General features: G+C 45.7%; 2 protein-coding genes across 7 annotated transcripts in view; one reads left to right on the top strand and one right to left on the bottom strand.

Annotated features, from left to right (window-relative positions):
- The window catches only part of RNF212 (ring finger protein 212), a 476,056-nt gene extending 463,144 nt beyond the window's left edge, over positions 1–12,912 (bottom strand). For 4 of the 5 annotated variants that reach the window (XM_063925685.1, XM_063925683.1, XM_063925684.1 and 1 more), the window contains exon 1: positions 12,505–12,818. The gene's annotated coding sequence lies outside the window, so the exon portion shown is untranslated. The other variant, XM_063925682.1, reaches the window with a different exon arrangement.
- Positions 12,690–22,592, top strand: part of LYSMD4 (LysM domain containing 4) — a 35,258-nt gene continuing 25,355 nt past the window's right edge. The window contains exon 1 of one of the 2 annotated variants that reach the window (XM_063925687.1): positions 12,690–13,123. The gene's annotated coding sequence lies outside the window, so the exon portion shown is untranslated. Of the gene's footprint in view, positions 13,124–13,421; positions 13,447–22,592 lie in introns of those variants that run through there. The other variant, XM_063925688.1, reaches the window with a different exon arrangement.

Below are 22,592 nucleotides of genomic sequence, written 5' to 3' on the forward strand. Positions count from 1 at the left end.
TTGGATTGATATTTAGATGCGGGCAGGCTTTAATGAGGTGCAAACAAAGTACAAAAGTGATGAGCTTGAGGAGTGAGGAAACTGTAATTAACCTGGATTTGATTTATGACCCAATGATAGAAACCAGGATGTGATGAAAAATGCGATTATACGGTCCGTTTCTTTCACCTGTTTTTCTGCTTTTCTCCAAGATACAAAGACCCCCTTGGACGAGGAAGTTGACGAGACGCTATACAGACAACAGACAAGCACCAAAGATGAAGTTTTGACTACCTATGATATGGACACTTGATGAACTTTGCCATGGATCCCCAGTTTCCCTAGTATTTTTAAACTCACGCTAGCCCAACATTTTTTGTAAATCTGATGGCACTGACAAAGCTATTTGCTCATGCCCAAGGAGCAATACAGCGCAAAGAAGACGACTCTCAACAGATACCGAACAAAACTTCAACGACAGATGTACACTTACCTGACATAGAATATCATTGCATTTTCCATAAGTGTTCTTCATCCTCATCTCTACAACCCTCAGGTAATAACACACATAGTATAGGGAATACAGGCACAGATATCAGCAATCACATATTCCCCCATTCATGTATCATCAACTAAAATGTGCTCCCCATTTTGTTCAAAAGCCGAAAAGAGCTCGGTAAAGTTTGACAGCCCATCCACAGACCTGTACCACGGGATAAGAAGGAATTCAAATGTATACTTCGCAATACCTCGAAGCTTGATTTACCACACGTACGGCACGATGATACATGACCCTCCAAACATGGACTCATACACACATGCTTCTGCTTTCTCACTAGGTCATACCCTCTTCACACCTACTCCTCTCTTCTTCCTTACCCAACCATGGAAATGAATTAACCCCTGACTTATATTTTTCTCTTTTTTTGTTTTGAAGGTGGCAGTTATTATTGACTGCCAAAGGGTGGACTGTCAAAGTCAGAAAAATATCCCTATACACGCTGCCATATTTGCACCTCACGCTGGTCCGCGCTGCGCATGCGTGCGCTTTCCCGTGATAGCGCATACCCGCTGATGCGTGCACCCGCTCGCATCGGTATGCGTATTTACGGTAAAGAGTATGTAGTCGTAGCGTGCGACCCAATCGTTACATATTTTCACAATTAATGTAGTTTGTAGACCATGGTCCCTTTGATAGATTCTGAAAGTTTGGTTAATATGGAATGTCCCTGAACGGAGGAATCCCTCTTTGTATTGTGCTAAGGGTCTAACAGGAATCATACAGCAGTGTTTGGTACCCATCGGAAGAGTATTTAAATAGCAATATTCCGGTGTTGGTTTGGAGCGTATTAATCGCTCGTGCGGATAGTTATGGACATAAGAAGTTTATGTCCATTTCTATTACTTACTCATACTCAGGTATGCGGCGGGAAACCTAGTTTCCCACCCACCTGAGCTGTTTGAAATCGTCACAGCCCACCTGTATGAATCACCCTATGACCTTTTGTTATAATGCGAAGCCGAATTCCTGCGTCCAATGGACAATGAGGTTGTAGGGACCATTAGATTGCATTGTGTGAGTAGCATAAAAGACGGGCCTGTGGCATCCAGCCTTCACTTCTCATCAAACGGTTCTCATTGCTGATAATCGGGAAGCTGGATGTCCAGAGGCGCATGCGATCATACCCTTTGTGCGTAAGTTTTTCTCCGTAATCATATTGTCTTACTGTGAGCCAATCTATCTCTCTCTCTCTGTCTCTCTCTCTCTCTCTCTCCCTTCTCTTTCTCTCGTATCTCCCATTGACTAATATTGTATTGTATTAGATCAGCATAGTATTGTATTGTATTTCTTGTATAGTTATTCGGTTAGGAAGTCTCTGTTATATTGTAGTGTATCATTTGTACTGTGGTTCTTTTTGCAAGTATAATAGTTATAATACAGATAATAGGCTTTGGACCCTAAACCAGTATCTGTGTATTTCCTATAGTTTTAAGTGTTCACTTGAGCGTCGGTGACGCTCAAGCAGCTTTGTAGTTAGTCAGGTTACACAAGGTTGCACTTACACCCTGTATTCACATTAAGGTATTCTGTGTATTTCATTGATAAAAGGTATAGCGTTGTGAGCGTCTGCGCCGCTGGTGATCTCCTCGTGGTCTCGAGCGTCCGCTACGCCATAGCGAATCATTACTCTAGTCATCACCAATAACGTGCTGTCCTGTGATCACTGGGCCGTGAGCGAACGTGACGCTTGAGCGTCTCGCCTACGACTAAGCGATCGTTACGCAACTAGCGTACCCTTACGGTACTTCTTAAGTAAACAGCGTACTGTGTTCTTAGACTTCATTAAGGGTTGTTTATACGACAAAGGAATTTAGCATTGTCACCATCTTTCGATAGCACTACTCACCCACGCAGATGCAATGGCTGGTCTGAGTAGCGTACCTGTGGTGACATAAATGGATTTCAATGTATTCTCCTGCCTACGAACCGCAGGATCCTTTAGAGCTGCCGTGTCAGGGGACAGGAGAGCCACCTTTTTGGACAGCCGTGATAGAGCTTTGTCCACAATTGGGAGGGGGGGGGGGGGGGGTGACTCCCATTTTTCCCTATCCCCAGAGGGAAACGGATAAGCCACTGGAATCCTTTTGGGAATCTGAAACTTTTTGTCAGGATTTTCACAAACCTTTTCACAAACCGTGTTCAGTTCATGAGAGGGAGGAAACGTTACCTCAGGTTTCTTTCCTTTATACATACAGACCCTAGTATCAGGAACAGTAGGGTCCTCAGTGATATGTAATACATCTTTTATAGCCACAATCATGTACTAAATGCTCTTTGCCAATTTTGGATCTAATCTGGCATCACTATAGTCGACACTTGAGTCAGTGTCCGTGTCGGTATCCGTGTCTGCCAGCTGGGTAAATGAACGTTTTGTGACCCCGAGGGGGTCTGGACTTGTAACAACACATCCTCTACGGATTTCATCCAAGCCTGGTTCTGAGATTCAGATTTATCCAATCTCTTATTTATCAGAGCCACATTAGCATTCAGAGCACTCAAAACATTCACCCAATCAGGTGTTGGCGATGCCGACAGGGTCACTCCCACAGCCGTTTGTGTCCCTAACATAGTCTCCTCCTGGGAAGAGCCTTCAGCCTCAGACATGCTGACACACGTGCACCCAGCACACTGGGCATATAGGGGACAGACCCACAATAAAGCCTGTCAGAGAGACACAGAAGAAGTTTGCCAGCTCATAACCTAGCGCTTAAACCCGGTTCTGACACAGTTACAAAATGTCCCAGACCTGCAGCGCTTTTAAAATCACTTATGTTGCACCAAAAATCACTGTGCCCCCCCCCCCCCATTTTGCACCCTGTTACTTGTACAGCAGTGCGAGGAAGGACCAGCGTCTCTGCAGCTTCTGTGAAGAGAAAATGGCGCTGATGTGAGCTGAGGACTAAGCCCCGCCCCCATAATGGCGCGCTTCAGCCCGCTATTTTTCCAAAATCTTTATACTGCCGAGGGTTTGGACAGAGGTTTGGCACCTTGTCCCCTCTTGCCAGTCACTTTTTTTTTATTTTAGAGGTTATTATGCTGCCCAGGCCCCCCCCCCCCCCCCGCGCCCTGCACCCTGTAGTGCCGTTGAGTGTGGGAGCATGGCGCGCAGCGCGCCCGCTGTGCGGTGCCTCTAGAGCCGTCACTGAAGTCTTCTGTCTTCTTCTACTCACCTGTCTTCTGACTCTGCAAAGGGGGTGACGGCGGGCTCTGGGAACGAGCATCTAGGCGTACCTAGCGATCAGACCCTCAGGAGCTAATGGTGTCCTGTAGCCAAAGAAGCAGAGCGTTTCAACTCACAGAAGTAGGTCTGACTTCTCTCCCCTAAGTCCCACGAAGCAGGGAGACTTGTCAGCAGTTCTCCCTGAAAATAAAAAACCTAAGTCTTTTCAGAGAAACTCAGTAGAGCTCCTCAGAGTGCATCCAGTCTCACTGGGCACAGATTCTAAACTGGAGCCAGGAGGAGGGGCATAGAGGGAGGAGCCAGTTCACACCCCTTTGAAAGTCTTAAAGTGCCCATGTCTCCTGCGGATCCCGTCTATACCCCATGGTTCTTGAAGTGACCCCAGCATCCTCTAGGACGTATGAGAAATAAGCCTTCTCCTGAGGTACAGGAGGGGCTTCCGTAACTTCCAAGACCTCCTTTATAGCAACAATCATGTATTGAATGCTTTCCACCAATTTAGGATCTACTCCCCTGGAATCACTATCGTCGACACAGGGATCTGAGTCCGTGTCGGTATCAGTTTGTACAATTTGAGCAAAAGGTCTTTTGTGTGACCTAGAGGGGTCACCCGTGGATGACAAGGCAGAACTATGAAAAATCACATCCTCTACTGATTTTCTCCAGCTTTCTGCATGAGACTCAGACTTATCTAATCTCTTACTAATATGATTCACACTATCACGTAATTCTTTTACCCATTTAGGCTCGTGGTGTGCCGGCAGCGCCACCACATTGCAACTCTGTGTCCCTAAAACGGCTCCCTCGGGGAAGAGCTCCCTGCCTCAGACATGTCACACACGTGCACAACCACACCACAGACACTCCGGCACTTATAGGGGACAGACCCCACAGTAAAATCTGTCAGAAGGACAGATAGGATTTGCCAGTTCACAACCCAGTGCCAGTAATTAAAAATGTCTGTGAACACAAAATGCCCACAGACCTGCAGCGCTTTTACAATATTATCACACAATATATAGCACCAAAATTCACTGTGCCCCCCGTTTTTCACCCCGATACTTGGTTCAGCAGTGGAAGAGGATCAGCATTCTTCTCTGCAGCCTGGAGAGAAAATGGCGCTGAGCAGTGTGCTGGCTGGCTGAGGAGGAAGCCCCGCCCCCGTAATGGCACGATTCCCCTCAGAATCTTAGATAATGATATTTGTACTGGCGGGGTAGGGCTCTGCCTCAGCATCTCATGCCCTTTATTAGTGCCAGTTTTGTAGGTTTCATGCTGCCCAGGGCACCCCCCCCCCACCGCACCCTGCAGTGCCTGTGTGTGTGTGGGTAGCATGGCGAGCAGCGTTCCCGCCCGCTGCGTGGTACCTTTTATCCGACACAATGACTGAAGATTCTTTTCTTCTCACACTCACCTGTCTTCTGGCTTTGTAAGGGGGGTGACGGCGGGCTGTGAGAGTGAACACATAGCCGCAGCTAGCGTTCAGTACCCTTCAGGAGCTAATGGTGTCCTGTCAGCCAGAAGCAGAGCCATGAAACTAAGCAGGAAGTTGGTTCCTACTTCTGCCCCCTAAGTCCCGCGAAGCAGGGAGACTGTTACAAGCAGACCTCCCTTAAAATAGAGGGGCAGATGTACTAACCTGGAGAATGCATAAGGAAGTGATAAACCAGTGATATGTACAAGGTGATAAAGGCACCAGCCAAACAGCTCCAATATGTAAATTAACAGTTAAGATCTGATTGGCTGGTGCCTTTATCACCTTGCACATATCACTGGTTTATCACTTCCTTATGCCTTCTCCAGGTCAATACATCTGCCCCAAAAAACCTAACATAAGTCTTTCAGAGAAACTCAGTAGAGCTCCCCTGGAGTGCAACCAGTCTGCCTGGGCACATTTTCTAAACTGAGGTCTGGAGGAGGGGCATAGAGGGAGGAGCCAGTTCACACCCTTGAAAAGTCTTAAAGTGCCCATGGCTCCTGCGGAACCGTCTATACCCCATGGTACTGAAGTGGACCCCAGCATCTTCTAGGTCCTAGAATCTAGGACGTTTCCTGGTTTGTTTACAACTGAAGCCTTTTTTGCAGTAGAACTATTTAGTGCACAATGTTTTACCATAATTTATTTGATATAGACTTTTCCATGGTGAATAACTGATTTCTAAGCCTGCCTGTAGGGACACAGCGATCTTGCAGCGCTGTAGCGAAAGAAAATTTAATTTGCTCCTTAAAATGCCCTGTAAAGCGTAGATTGGGTGTTTTTGTACTAGTGCTCTTCCATTTTCCAAATAGATTGTAAACTCTCGACTGGAGGCCCCCAAACCCTTTAACAGATATGCATTGATTTTATCTACCCTGTATGTTCCTGTTTTATATATGTTCTAAGAAATAAACGTTATGGTAAGAACTTACCGTTGATAACGTGATTTCTCTTATGTCCACAGGTATCCACAGGATAACATTGGGATATTGTCGAGCGACAGCGAAAATGGCACCAACACGGTCACGAGCTTTCTGGCCTCCCAGGATGCATTGGGGCCTCCACTATATAGTCCCGCCCACTGACTCAGTCAGATCAGTTCTTTCCACAGCGATTATAGGCAGGAACATTAGGTAGAGACCTGTACAGGCGATAAGAACACACATGCACACCCTTCCATACAAGAAGGAAGAGGTTTTTAGTGTTTGTCTAGATCCTCAAATCAGATGCGTCCGGGTGGGATCCCTGTGGACATAAGAGAAATCACGTTATCAACGGTAAGTTCTTACCATAACGTTTATTTCTCTGGCTGGGTCCACAGGATTATCCACAGGATAACATTGGGATTCCCAAAGCCATTTTAGTGGTGGGGACGCTCCTGATTGCGCAGGAGGACCTTTCGCCCGAAGTCTGCGTCATGAGAGGCAAAAGTATCCAAGGCATAATGTCTGATGAATGTGTTTATGGAAGACCATGTGGCTGCCTTACATATCTGTTCTGCTGATGCACCCTGTTGTGCTGCCCAAGAAGGACCTACCTTACGTGTAGAGTGTGCAGAGACATTAGCCGGAATAGGGAGATCTGCATGAGAATAAGCTTCAGATATTACCACTCGGAGCCATCTCGCCAGCGTCTGTTTACTAGCAGGCCAACCTCTCCTATGGAATCCGTAGAGGATGAAGAGGGAATCTGTTTTCCTGATGGCACTAGTACGATCTATATAGATTTTTAAAGACCGGACCACGTCCAGTGACGCTTCTCCCGCAGATAGTCCCGATACCTGAAAAGCTGGGACTACAATCTCTTCATTCAGGTGAAACTTTGACACCACCTTTGGAAGATAACTAGATCTCGTTCTGAGAACTGCTCTGTCTGGAAAAAAACTTAGGAAAGGAGACTTACATGATAATGCTCCTAAATCTGACACTCTTCTGGCTGACGCCATTGCCAGTAAAAAAAAGAACTTTAGTCGTTAACCACTTAAGATCCGCTCTCTCAAGTGGTTCAAACAAAGGACCCTGGAGAAATTTAAGAACTAAATTCAAATCCCAGGGAGCTGCAGGAGGAACAAATGGAGGTTGAATATGTACTACTCCTTGGAAAAACGTACGTACATCCTGTAGGTCAGCAATCTTCTGCTGAAACCATACAGTCAACGCTGAGACTTGCACCCTCAAGGAAGCAACCTTCAACCCCTTATCCAATCCTGCCTGCAGAAAATCCAAAATTCTAGCTACTTTAAAGGCTCTTGGATTGTAATTTTTTCCAGAACACCAATGAATATAGGCTTGCCATATTCTATGATATACACGGGCCGAAGAAGGCTTTCTTGCTCTAAGCATGGTTTGGATTACTTGCTTTGAAAATCCTTTAGCCTCTAAGATAGAGGTTTCAACAGCCACGCCGTCAAAGACAGGCGATCCAGATGACTGTGACAACAAGGACCCTGCATTAACAGATCTGGACGTTGAGGGAGCAGTATCGGTGCTTCCACGGACATTCTCCACAGATCTGTGTACCAATGCCTTCTTGACCAAGCTGGAGCTATTAGAATGATTGCTCCTTTTGCCTGTTTTATCTTTCTCACTACTCTGGGTAACAGAGATATTGGAGGGAACAGATATGCCAGCTGAAACCTCCATTCTACTGACAGTGCGTCTACCAGGACTGCTCCTGGGTCCCTTGTTCTTGATCCGTACCTCGGAACTTTGTTGTTTAGACGAGACGCCATAAGGTCTATCTCCGGTAGACCCCATCTGTTCACCAGTGTCTGAAACACTTCTGGGTGTAGTGCCCATTCGGTTTCCTGAATGGTGTGCCGACTGAGAAAATCCGCTTCCCAATTTAGTACACCCGGGACAAATACTGCTGACAATGCTGGGAGATGGAGTTCTGCCCACTTTAGAATGGGAGTTACTTCCTCCATCAGACTCTTGCTGTGAGTCCCTCCTTGATGATTTAGGTATGCTACTGCCGTCGCATTGTCTGAGCGGATCTGGACTGGTCTTCCTTGTAGATTGTCCTTTGCCTGAACTAGGGCCAAGTAAATGGCTCTTATTTCTAACAGATTTATCGGCAGGCGACTTTCCCTTGCGGTCCATTTTCCCTGGAACCATAGGCTTCCGAGTACCGCCCCCCAACCTTGCAGGCTGGCATCTGTCGTCAGGACTTGCCACTCTTTTATCCAAAAGGGTCTCCCCTTGTTTAAATGGTCTGTCTGTAGCCACCATGCTAGAGACCTTTTTACATTTACTGGAATCTTTATCATCTGCTTCTTTATTGTTTGATGATTTCCGTTCCATTTTGTCAAAATGAGATGCTGCAATGGTCTGGAGTGGAATTGCGCATATTCCACCATGTCGAACGTTGATACCATCAGACCCAACAGTCGCATTGCTGCATGGACTGACATTGTCTGGGCTTGCAACGCTTCCTGAGCCATGACCTGCACCTTGACTATTTTCTTCTCTGGTAAGAGAACTCTCTGTAGGTCTGAATCCAATATGGCTCCCAAATGAACCATCCGCTGTGATGGATTCAGGGACGACTTCTCCCAATTTATGAGCCACCCGTGTCTCTGTAAACAAACTATCGTCTGTTGGAGATGGCTCAACAGTAAATCTTGCGACTGTGCTAAGATTAATAGGTTGTCAAGGTATGGGAATATCCTTATCCCTTGTTTGCGCAGACAAGCTGCCATAACCACCATGATCTTGGTAAACACCCTGGGTGCTGTAGCTAGCCCGAAGGGCAGAGCTTGGAACTGGAAGTGTTCCTTGAGGATGGCAAACCTGAGGTAACACTGATGTGATAGTGCTATAGGCACATGTAGGTAAGCATCCCGCACATCCAGAGATACCATATAGTCTCTCGGTTCCATAGCCAACATTATGGAGCGTAACGTCTCCATGTGGAACTTCGGGATCCATATGTAATTGGTCAACATCTTCAGATTTAGAATTTGTCGATATGACCCATTTGGTTTCTGGATTAGAAACAGATTGGAGTAATACCCCTGTCCCTTTTGTGATGGAGGTACTGGGACAATCACACCTGACTGCAGTAATTTTTGGACTGCTTCTTGCAGGGCATTGGCCTTCGACTCTATACGAGACGGGTTGGTGCAAAAAAATCTTTGAGGAGGCTGCCTCCTGAATGGGAACCCATACCCCTGAGATACTACCTTCTGCACCCAGGTATTTAAACTGGGGTTGTTTAGGCTCCTCTTTACCTTTCGCTTTGCTTTGCCAGCGAAATGAGCAAAATTTTAAACCCTTGGACTTAGGGTTGTAGGTAGCCGGAAATCTGACCTTCTTCGATTCAGCCTCTGACTCTAGGATATCCGATAAAGGTTTTCCAAATAATATATTACCCACGAAAGGCAATGCTTCCAATTCCTTCTTGGACTCCGCATCTGCCTTCCAGGTCCGTAGCCAGACTGCTCTGCGAGCGACTACTGCCAGGGCTGAAGCTTTAGAAGCAACAGTGCCTACATCAATAGCTGCTTATTCTAAATACTGGGCAGATTGTCTTAAACGGCAAAGACGATCCTCTTGCTCCCTAGTAGGAGAGGGGATGTCATTCTCTAGTTCCTCTATCCATTCGCCCATTGCCTTTGCTACCCAGGCCGAAGCCATAGCAGGTCTTACCACTGCACCCACAAGAGAAAAAATATTTTTCAATAGGCTCTCTACCCTCCTGTCTGTGACATCATTCAAAGAGGTAGATGACAGTGGCAAAGCAGATTTGTGCACTAGTCGCAGAACATGTGCATCTACTTTTGGAGGAACTTCTCTCTTCGAACAATCTCCAGCAGGAAATGGATAATAAGAATCCCATCTCCTAGGAATCTTATACTTTTTACCGGGCGCTGCCCAAGACTCATCCATCATTTCCGTCAACTCCTCTGACGCTGGAAATTCAGCTTTCACTGACTTTGTTCGTTTGAATACAGGTGCTTTTGCTTTTAACGCTGTCTTGGCTGGTTCTTCCAGAGAAAGCATAGCCTTTACTGCATTAATGAGTTCAGCTACATCATCTGAACTAAAGCTCTGCGACTGATCATCATACGGAGTTGAATCTATTGTTTCCGCATCATCATCCGATGTATCCTCTTGTGTAGTCTGCCATACAGACGTATCTGTCTTAGTCTTACCTACCCCTTGGTTGCTTGTAGAGGCTACTGGAACCAAACCATAGGAAGGGAGCTGCATGTATGGGTTCATAGTGTAACCTAACCCTTGAGGTGGTGCTACTGGAGCTAACCTGTCCGCTATTGAAGACAGAGTCTTTGCGAACATATTCCATGGTGGCTCTACTGGAGGTTGAACTAACTCCTGTTTTTTACTTCGCTGAAAAGCGAAACAGTTTGCACACAAACCCTCATAAGTGACCAATTGAATCATATCAATTACCCCTGACTTACAAGATAAGCATGTTAGGGCTGTAGGAGTGCTTGACAAATTCTCCTCATCACTTTTGCCGCTCACAGACATTTTTTCTGATATTGACTACACAATTTTGTGACTGAACCACACCCTATAATCAGTATATAGAGGTGAAATCAATCTGACCACAGTGCACCTGATTTGAGGGTCAGAACAGGACTGACATTACACAGAAAAGTCAGCACACATACTAGCAGTCAGTCACATGTTAAAGCATTAGACATTGTCATAGGAGAATACAACCTCCATAATAACTTATACATAAGTAGGAAAATTGTACTTCTGTTTAAGTGGTTCTTTTTCAACATAACATGCAGAAAACACAGTAATATACAGGTCTCATATGCAATAGGTACTAAAAATTAACAGTGCACACTAAGAAGTAGAAGGAATTTTTAGTACTGTATACCCTGCCTCCAGGGAGCGGGATACAGGGAGACTCACCACACTTCCATATCCAAGCAAAGACGCTCGAAAGACGCTGAGTGGATTCAGACGCTACTGGTGTACACTGCCGCTCTTGGTAACTGATAACGGACACGGACGCTCACCAACGGACATGGACGCTGAGCGACTCCACGTGCATGCAGACACTAAAGGCCTGCGACTTGGTCTGGGCGGGTTTATATCCAGTGTACACAACCGCAGCGTCTAAGCTGCGACCGAGTACCCTCGTGGTAGCGTCTGAGCCGGAAGTGAGGTCATTCAGTTCATGAAACGAGAGACCCGCGGGAACTGGCCATGAACTCGGAGGAGGGACGGCCAGGAGAGCGTCTGAAACCCCCTGTTGACTTAAACTCCCAGGATCGCGGCCTCACCTAGTCCTGGCGCCTATGATCCCCGGAGCGTAGCGCTGTCACACTCGAGATGTTCGGCGCATCAACACGCTGTTTGTAGTCTCCACCAAATCAGCGTAGCTGTGTCCTGACCCCTCTAGTAAGAGGAAGTCCATATACTCACTGTCTCCCCATGCTCCGGCCACAGCCTGGTAACGTCTGCTGGACCTGCTAGAACATCCGACACAGACGCCCGTCGAGACAGCACTGTACCGCGAAGGTAAGCGTTGTTGCGACCCGGTGGGGAGTTGTTGGAGCGACTCTTTCTAATACACGTTTAAGACGCTGTTAAGAGAAGTCGCTCAAACCAAAACAGTGAGTCTATAAAAATAAAGTAATGAAAACTTGAGGCTGCTTTCACAGCAGCCCTGTGACCATGCGGCTTCCTGCCGCACCAAGCAAAAAACTGATCTGACTGAGTCAGTGGGCGGGACTATATAGTGGAGGCCCCAATGCATCCTGGGAGGCCAGAAAGCTCGTGACCGTGTTGGTGCCATTTTCGCTGTCGCTCGACAATATCCCAATGTTATCCTGTGGACCCAGCCAGAGAAACTCATAATTTTGCAGTGGGTAAGCTAACCTGTGTAGGTAACCAGTGACAAACCTATTCCAGAATGAACGAAGGAGCATGGAAACTGGCTTTACTAGACGACAGTCACGGCACGATTCAGGGAATCCACCATCTCCATTTACATTTTGAAAGGATAATGTGGTTGACTGAGTGAAGGTTTTAAATTACTAAACTCTGGGCGTAAATCTATGGCTGCCTATGGCCTGCAGGTAAAGTATATGAATGATTGATGTATTACTTCAGTTTAGCTGGAAACGGTGGAAATACGGAAATGTTATGTTACTGACACCTCACTGCTACTGAATTGAACTGAGGGACCATTCTTTTAATAAGTAAATGCAAATATTGTGTGTGCATTTGATCAGTTGTGTACTGTGACACTAGAGCCCCCATTACCTTTGCACACCCCATATACATTACACATGTCTGATCAGTTCTGTGTATACTTTACCAATAGAACATGTTATCTTGATTCATATGTAAGTCTCTGAACAAGTTCTACTCCCTGAATCTATCTGAGGAAGCAAATGGTGTGTAAGGACCCTGGTGCTGGGCCAGCATAGCCTCTCAGGAGCCATGTGCGGCACGCAGAACAGTGGTCTCCACAAGTCCTATTGCCCAAGGTCCGCCCCACGGCTTAGCATGCTTGCCAGGTCTCCCTGAGATGACGCAGTAACCCCGGCCGTGCCTGCAGCTAGCACCGTGCCCGGCCCCGGACACACACACGTCAGACCCCGCTCCACCGCCGCCCGCGGCTACACAGACAGTTACCTCACAGCTCCCGCCCTTCGCCAATTGCTCGTCGTACGTGGTTGTTTCCCCCCCTACTGTCATTGGTTCACTCACGGTCACTCTCTGCTTCGCTATTGGTTGGCTGGCCGCCATCCCGGAATGTGATTGGCTTTGTCGTAGCTCAGCTCTCTTCCTAGCGCGAGAGCCGCTGATTGTCCTGGATTGGAATTCGCCAATTCCAGGAGCCTAGCACTGGTGCCGGGGAGCGGCGCGGATGGGCGGCCCAGGCCGGGGATTTGCGGCCCGAGAGGTTGTGGAGGGATAACGCAATAATACAGGTAGCTCCGTCTGTGGTGGGTGTGTACCTGGTGCGCTGTGTGCCTGGTCTATCAGCCCCTGTACTATGGCTGAGAATGTAGCGATGCTTGGTCACCCACTCCTTGCAGCCGGGTCCCTGTCTCATACCTCCCAACATGACCCTCTCCAGGAGGGACACAATGCTCTGCTCCTGGACTTTTCTCTTAATTTATGATTGCCAGCACCTGTGTTGAACAGGTAAATGGATAAGAAAGGTGTTTCAGCACAGGGGATGGCAATCATAGATTAAGAGAAGTCCAGGAGCAGAGTATTCAGTCCCTCCTGGAGAGGGTCATGTTGGGAGGTATGCTGTCTGCAAGATGTAAACAGCGGACGTGCTTATGTTTATCCTTGTTCTGGTGTGTATGTATATATATATATATCTATCAATTATTTATATAGCGCACACATATTCCCGCAGTGCTTTACAGAGACTATCTAGCCTTCCACACCAGTCTCTGCCTCAGTGGAGCCCACCTTATCTCTCCCGGGAGATCAGATCCCTAAGGGATCCTGCTTTTATTTCTTGGGAAGTGTGTGGGGCATTGATAACACAAATGGCTGTGACTCGTCTCATCATGCCCCTGGTGCGCGGTGCTTTTGTGTCATTTTGATGACTTAAGCCGTGTTGCGGCAACATTACGTATACCCCCTATATGGACGCCGTTCACAGACATAACGCCTCGGCTGTGCAGCACATTCAGTGGCTGTTTTATCTAAATATATACTGACACACTTGCTGCAGGGTTCGGACTTCACAGATGGGCGGGCAAATTCAAATGCCTACCCAGCTGCATGACAGAGACCGGCATATACAGTGGCCAGTTGGTAAGTGTATATACTTACCTGGATTTTCCGCTCATTGAGCACGACTCCGGGTCCACCAACATATGTCGGGTATGTACCTAGCCTAAAGCTGGGTACACACTGAGCGATATATCAGACATTCAGTCGAACAATGTCGTTCACAGACATATTGGGTGGAATTTAATTGATTATCGCGTCCGATTTCCCGTCTAAAGTGACGGGCAATTGCAGGGGCGATATTCAATCGAGCCCTGTTATCCCGCTGATCTCACCCATAGAGGTAGGGTTTAGGCGCATAAAGCGGCTAAACCAGACCAAAGTACTGGGCACGAACCCAAAAAAGTGCTGTTCGGGCACCTAAATGGGTCACTTTTCGCGCATTTCAGCTCGCCACCCCCGGGACGTGCGAGCTGAAAATGCAGACGCCGGCAGCCATTGCGCCCGAACTGTGCTACAATGGAGTAGCTCAGTTTGGGTGCCATCTAGTGGCTGCTGGTAGAGCAGCCGTTGAATCTCGTCCATTGTGTTGGCCCTGCAGTACACCCGACGGGCAGTATATTTACAGCTACAGCCATATGGGGTATATTCAATTGGCGTCTGATCCATTCCCAAACCCCTATTCAAATCTCATCTCAATTCGACTTTTTCAAGTCGTATTGAGATGAGGGACCACCCGGCAGTGTCCACCCGGCTCCAGCAAGCGTGACTTCACTTGCTGGAGCCGGGGTGGAAGCTGCCGTGAGCGGCGCGGCTGTGTGTCATCCTGCTGCAGCACTGTTCTGTAGCGCTGATCTCCCCTGGCTGGCCGCGGCTGTCCTCCGTCTCCCTGCGGCTCTCCCCCCTCTCCCCCTCTGGGTCCACATCTCAGTCCGACATCTTTTTATCTCGGACTGAGATGGTTTAAAAGGGGGCCAAAACCTGTCGGTTTTGGCCCTGTTTTCGACACAAGCACTTGGATCGGCAGCTATTCCACCGATCCACGTGCTTTTCGACAAGTTGAATTCCTCAACTTGTCGAATATATTGAATAGGTTGGAACCCCTTCCAACCTAAAAAAAAGTCGAAAACTTCCGTCTTTTCGACAGACCGCATCTTTCGACGTCAATTGTATATACCCCTATATCTGCATATTTGGCTGTGTATGTAAATGGGGCCCAATGAAGCTTGGATCGTACATCTACGATCCATTACTCTGACCTGTAGGGGTACGTCCAGCACAGGGCAAGTCCACCCCGCATGCCGGATCCAGTCGTGTGTCCCCCCGGCACACCCCGGCTATGCTTTCGCATGTTTAGGGTAGCCCTCTGCCTATGCAGCCTAGCTGCTAAGGCAGACGGCTACCCGCCATATTTCAGGTCGCAGTGGCTGCGTATGACGTCACGCAGCTGCTGCAGCCCGCCTGGCAAACAGTCTGGACACGCCTGCATTGTCCGGACCGCGCCTCCCCCAACGCTGCCGTAACGCCTCCTCCCGCCCCGCGAACGCGTCTGTCTGTCTGTCAGACAGAGGCATTTGTAGTTGTGAGATGCCGTCGCATCTCACTGTGTGCACCGCACAGTTCGGCTTCTGCGCGTGCGCACACTTTACAGAGCATCAGCATTGTTCCATGCTGAATTAGGCCCTTGGTCAGCAGACCGCCCAATAAAACTGGATAATGCAGTAGCTACTTACATTGTACAATAATACCATTATTGACAACATAAGCATAAAGCCTATTGTTAAGGCTATTAGGTGCATTGCTATATAGTATTTTCCATATAGCGCTAAATAGCAAATTATATTGTACAACATACTCCATATAGCGCTATATATATATATTGTGTGTGTGTGTGTGTATATATATATATATATATACACACACACACACACAATAAGACAAATCCTGAAATTGTGATCAAGCAGGCTGATAAAGGAGGAGGAGTGGTCATTTTAGACAGATCAGCGTATGAGAAAGAAGCTACTCGTCTTCTAAGCGACATCAACTCCTATAAACAATTACCTCAAGACCCCACACAACAGTACACTGAGGATCTGAGAATCTTGTTGATACATTACCTCCACTGCTCTGTCCTGGAGAAAGAAGAGTACCAGTTTTTGATGATAACATCTCCAATTATTCCAATTTTTTATTATCTTCCTAAGATACATAAAAACATGATAAATCCCCCGGGCAGACCAATTATCGCGGGCATTGACTCCCTAACCTCACATTTATCGGAATACATTGACCTCTTCTTGAAAAAATATGTAATTGAATTACCTTCCTATTTAAAGGACACCAACAGTGTACTGGAAACTTTAAAAGATATTACCTGGAAAGAAACTTACCTGTGGGTTACGATCGATGTAGAAAGTCTGTACACATGCATTGTACACGAAACTGGAATTACTGCTTGTAAAAAATTCCTGGACAGGGATACTGGTCTAACTACGGCACACAAAAAAGCCATTTGTGACTTTATCAGATTCATTCTGAGTCACAATTATTTTAAATTCAAAGAGTCTTTTTACCTACAAACACGAGGAACAGCCATGGGGACTATATTTGCCCCCAGCTTTGCCAATCTCCTAATGGGCAGCTGGGAAGAAGAGAACATCTTTTCGAATAATGCATTTGCCGACAAATTGGTGATCTACAAAAGGTATATCGATGATATACTGATCATCTGGGAAGGAACAGACTCCTCATTTTTGGACTTTTTTCAGAAGATATCAGCTAATCAATTCAATCTGAAATTCACAGAAAAACATAACAAAGAGAAAATCGAATTCTTGGACTTAATATTGTCATCAAAAGAAACCAAAATCATCACGTGCAACTTCATAAAAAAGGTTGACACAAATAGTTACCTACACTTTAAAAGCTGTCACCAAAAGAATTGGAAGAAAAACATCCCTTATTCACAATTTCATCGGATAAAAAGAAACTGTAGCCAAAGGGAAGACGAGGACCACCAACTACAGCTGTATGCCAAGAGATTTGCAGAAAGGGAGTATCCAGAAGAAATCATCTCAAAAGCCCTGGAAAAAACCAAGAAAAATGCAACACAGAATGCCCAAATTAAAAATAATCAGGTGCTTCAACGGCCATCCATCCCTTTTGTCACAACTTACAGTTGTCATGAAACAGCCATTAAACAATCACTGAGTAAGCACTGGAACATCCTTATGATGGATCCTATCCTGAAAGATATTCTTCCTTCTCAACCACAGATTGTATATAGGAAAAGCACTAACCTGAAAGAAATTTTAGCACCAAGTCTTCTGAAAACGACAAAGCCAGTGTCGACATTGAAATGTCAAGGAAGTTACAAATGCGGCAAATGCATAATTTGCAAACTAGTCCACAGAAACAGAAAAACTTTCTTTAACAGTGACAATACAAAAGAATATACTATTAAATCTTTCATCAACTGCAATTCCACTATGGTGATTTACTTATTGGAATGCACGTGCGGCCAGAGATATGTCGGAAAAACTAAAAGATGTTTGAAAATACGCATCCAAGAACATGTAAGAAACATAAAAAATAAAATTTCAACGCACGTGATTTATAGACATTTTGAAGAAGTGCACAACTCCAACCCCGATAACCTCACCTTTAAAGGTATTGAAAATGTGACCTTGGGTGAAAGGGGCGGAGACATCTTGAATAAATTGTCACAAAGAGAGATGTTTTGGATCTTCGAGCTGAATACTATGTCACCCCTAGGATTCAACGAGGGATTCGAAATTGCTCCTTTTCTTTAAACTAATCCTCACTCCAAAGCCGCCACAACCAACCCCTCCCCCCCCCCCCCCCCCCCCACTGGCATTCTTCTTCTTGTATCACTTATATGGCACTTTAGTATCACTATTTAAATAATAAATTTTAAATTTTAACTAATAAATTTTAATATTAAATAAATTATTAACACGGTTTCCTTACTTATATATATTCTTTAACAATCTTTTGAACTATATATATATAAATTATATTAAGCGTCTATGAACATTTGCGTTCCAACATTTATAGATGAAATTCATCCATCAAAGATGGCCGTGCGTTCCAACAACAGGATGTGACGTCAGCGGAAATGAAATGTCCGTTTTTTGTTATACTTATCAGGCCGGAAGTGACGTCGCGCTACAACGCTTCATAAAACAACAGATTAATGAACATTGAGTCTCAATGAACTTATTTTTTACTTCTATTATTAATTGCGCCGCCTCTCCCGTGTATTTTCAACTGAACTGAGCATTACCGATAACGGAAGTGACGCGATGCGTTCCACAGCGAGAACCGGAAGTGACGCATTTGCGTTCCACACTCGTTTGAACTCTGTTTTAAAAAACTTCTGATTTATCTATCACAAACATATCTATGCTCTAACTATGTTATCCTCGCTATCTCCAGATTATAAGAGATATAGATTTGAATAACCTTACTCCACCAAAAAACGGGAGGAACACACAGGAAGTGAGATCACTTCCTTACATGTGACCCCATACTTTAGGATAAAAACCCCAGACTCCCACAGCATGTCATCCCCTTGAAGAAGTCCTCATTCTAGGACGAAACGCGTTGGGACAGGGACTGGATGCCCACCCCTTTCTGACTTCCTATCAGTGGACAGATAAGCCATGTTTTTACCTTATATCCTGTACGTTTGATACTTGCATTTATGGATGAAATTTAATCCAATACCCAGATTTGTGGACAGATAAGCCTGCTATATTTTTTAACATTGTACGATTAATACCTGCATTTTTATAATTGAACCAGCTGCTATATATGTCCTTTGATTTTGTGTATTATTTTATCTATATGTGTAACCTGCATGTTCTGGCAGGAGTGTGTCTATTAAACTATTGTTTTTAACTAAACATAGTTTCTCCTTTAAAATTGGAACCTGCATAGTTCCTATAAATTGTATGTTATATATACAGAAAAACACCTGTGGTTTTTTAAAAACAGTACACACTATGTCTATTTTATCTCTCCTTTACATGTGCTGTCTATAAGAGTCATCTACCAGAAATACCCGCAGCTAAGTTTACTATAATTTATCTGTTTTATTATCACAATTTTTTTCACGAGGAGTGAGTCACCAACACTACCAGGCGCTTTTTATACTTCATTTTCTAATATTTAGCTCTATACTGTTTAAAAGCTGCCACTTACGTATATGTGAGGTGTGTTAGGTGTGACTATATAGTCATTTTATCCCTTTGCTTATAGGGGTCTTACTGAATACACCTAGGCGCTATTCTCCACTTTTTCACATATATATATATATATATATATATATATATATATATATATATATATATATATATATATATATATATATTACACACACACACACACACACACACACACACACACACACACAATACAGTGGAGTTTTCATCTAGTACCGCAAAAATATTATTAGTGCAACAAATGTTCAGTACTGCAAAGGACCACTAGCACCATCATAAAGTGCACTAAACTATGAGAAATGACGACCTGGCAGAGCTGTAAAAGTTTTAGGTTCTCTTGCATTTTCTCACTTTCTGACCTCTAACCTCTCTGCTATCTATGACTGAAGCTAAAGATTACCTTCACACTCCTGGCACATTAAACGGATATCTGAGAGCACAAATGCAGCTAATATTTTTTTACATTAATAGTGTATGACAGCCATATAGTTTTGGTTATTGTTTTTGTTTTTAAAATGTTCACATTTATAAAATGCCTGGTTGCCATCTTCTGGACAATTCTAATTATTCATGAACTGTAATGAGTGAACCTTTCATGTACTGGCAAAAGTATGCAGACTACTCTGGGAAACTTTCTGTGATATCATCATCTGTGACCACTCCTTATTCATTCTAGACCACTCACAAGCTACATAATTAATGTACAACGCTGCATATCCTAGGCACTAAAGGGGCAATTTAATTGTTTAACCCCGCGGCTGCCACTAGATGGTGCCGAATGGAGCAATTCAATTGTTGCTTTATTCCGGCACAACACATTTCAGCTCGCAGCCTCCTGACAGGTTTAGCTGCTTTGCCGGCTAAACTCGTCGCTTCTGGGTGCACACACACGGCACTCATGCCCAAGTTAAGGGCCTTTTAAATTTGGACGCCCAAAAAACAATTGCATTCCCCCCCTAAAACTCCTACACCAGGCATGTCCAGTTTTGCTGTCAGAGAATGCTAAAGCTGTGTCAGGGCATGCTGGGATGTGTAGTTTCTCAACAGCTGGATGGCCGCAGTTTGGACATGCCTGTCCTACACCAACACCAAGCTCGTTGAGTATATGGAGACTTCTAAAGAGTAGGCTAGTTCTCTGAAACCATATCTAATGACAGTGAGGTTGAGGATTATATGCGAACACTTTTCAGAGATGTAAATTTACTGTAAAATGAAAGCAACCAATCGACATTTAGCTTTTATTTTTCTAATGCAGATTACAAAATGACAGCTATTCCTTGGCTGGCTAACATGGTGCTAGTGTGGACTTGCACCTTTGAGCCATATTACTGAACACCCTTTATGGGTATGATAAAATGTATATCCTATTTATATATTTCTCTTACGTCCTAGAGGATGCTGGGGACTCCAAAAGGACCATGGGGTATAGACGGGATCCGCAGGAGACATGGGCACACTAAAAGACTTTGACTGGGTGTGAACTGGCTCCTCCCTCTATGCCCCTCCTCCAGACCTCAGTTAGATTCTGTGCCCAGGAGTGACTGGACACACACTAGGGGAGCTCTACTGAGTTTCTCTGGAAAGACTTTTGTTAGGTTTTTTATTTTCAGGGAGACCTGCTGGCTACAGGCTCCCTGCATCGTGGGACTGAGGGGAGAGAAGCAGACCTACTTCTTCTTAGTTCAAGGGCTCTGCTTCATAGGCTACTGGACACCATTAGCTCCAGAGGGTTCGATCACTTGGTGCGCCTAGCTGCTTGTTCCCGGAGCCGCGCCGTCACCCCCCTCACAGAAGCCAGAAGAGAGAAGCCGGGTGAGTATTAGAAGAACAGACGGCAGAAGACTTCAGTGACGGAGGTACAGCGCAGCGGTCGCGCTGCGCTCCATGCTCCCACACACATCACCAACGGCACTCACAGGGTGCTGGGGAGGGGGAGCGCCCTGGGCAGCAGTTACTGAAGGCTTTTTTACACTGGCAAGGCATATTCGGTGCCCGGGCACCGTATACGATACCCCCGCCAGTATGAAGAGTTCAAATTTGAGCGGGACTACAGCGCGCCGGGAAGGGGCGGGGCTTAGCCGCACAGCTTACCAGCGCCATTTTCTCTCTCCACAGCTGCTGCAGAGACGCTGGCCCGGACCTTCAAGCTCCTTACAAGTAACAAGGGAGCAAAACATGGTGGGGGGGGGGGCACATGCAATTTGGTTCTTTCTATATATATAATATATATATATATAATATTACAGCGCAAACACCATATATTATTTGTTGTAGAATATGGGCACTGGGGTGTGAGCTGGCATACTCCCTCTGTGTTCTCTCTACAGGCTTCCCTGTGGGTCTGTCCCCTTTATTTGGCCGGTGTGGGTGTGTCGGTACTGCGTGTCGACATGTCTGAGGCTGAGTGTTCCTCCCCGGAGGAAGTTGCTGGGGGCGCAGAAAAGGATTTGGGAATGACTCTGTCGGCAGAGCCGACTGCTGATTGGGTGAATATGTTGAGTACACTGAATGCAAATGTGGCTTTATTGTCTAAGAGGCTGGATAAATCTGATTCTCAGACACAAACATGGAGGAAATCCATGGAGGACGCTTTGTCTCAGGTACAGACCCCCTCAGGGTCAAATAAACGTTCAATTACCCAGATGGCAGATACTGATACCGACACAGACTCTGATTCCAGTGTCGATTTCAATGAGGCTACTTTACATCCAAAGGTAGTTAAGAGTATTCAGTATATGATAGTGGCTATTAAAGATGTTTTGCATATTTCTGAAGAGCCCCCTGTTCCAGATAAGAGGGTTTGTTTGTATAAGGGAAAAAGCCTGAGGTGACGTTTTCCCCCCTCTCATGAACTGAACGCTCTTTGTGAAAAGGCTTGGGAGTCGCCTGACAAAAGGTGGCAGATTCCCAAGAGAATTTTTATGGCATATCCTTTCCCCTCTGACGACAGGTAGAAATGGGAGTCATCACCCAACGTGGACAAGGCTCTATCCCGATTGTCCAAAAAGGTGGTGCTTCAGTCTCCTGACACGGCTGCCCTCAAGGATCCGGTGGATCGCAAGCAGGAGACGACATTGAAGGCCATTTTCGTTACTACTGGTGCATTGCTCAGACCTGCTGTGGCGTCGGCGTGGGTGAGTAGTGCTATTGCTAAGTGGGCTGATAATTTAGCTTCTGATATGGATACCCTTGATAAGGATAACATTCTTTTGACTCTTGGTTATATCAAGGACGCTGCAGATTACCTAAAGGATACGGCGAGGGATATTGGCCTCTTGGGATCAAGAGCCAATGCCAAGGCAGTCTCGGCCAGGAGGGCGCTGTGGATTCATCAATGGAATGCTGATGCCGACTCTAAAGCTATGGAAGCTCTTCCTTTTAAAGGTAGTGTCTCGTTTGGGGATGTCCTTGCTGACCTGGTGTCTACCGCTACTGCGGGTAAGTCCTCTCTTCTTCCTTA

This window comes from Pseudophryne corroboree, chromosome 6 (assembly GCF_028390025.1).
Source record: "Pseudophryne corroboree isolate aPseCor3 chromosome 6, aPseCor3.hap2, whole genome shotgun sequence".
In the NCBI taxonomy this organism is placed as follows: Eukaryota; Metazoa; Chordata; class Amphibia; order Anura; family Myobatrachidae; genus Pseudophryne; species Pseudophryne corroboree.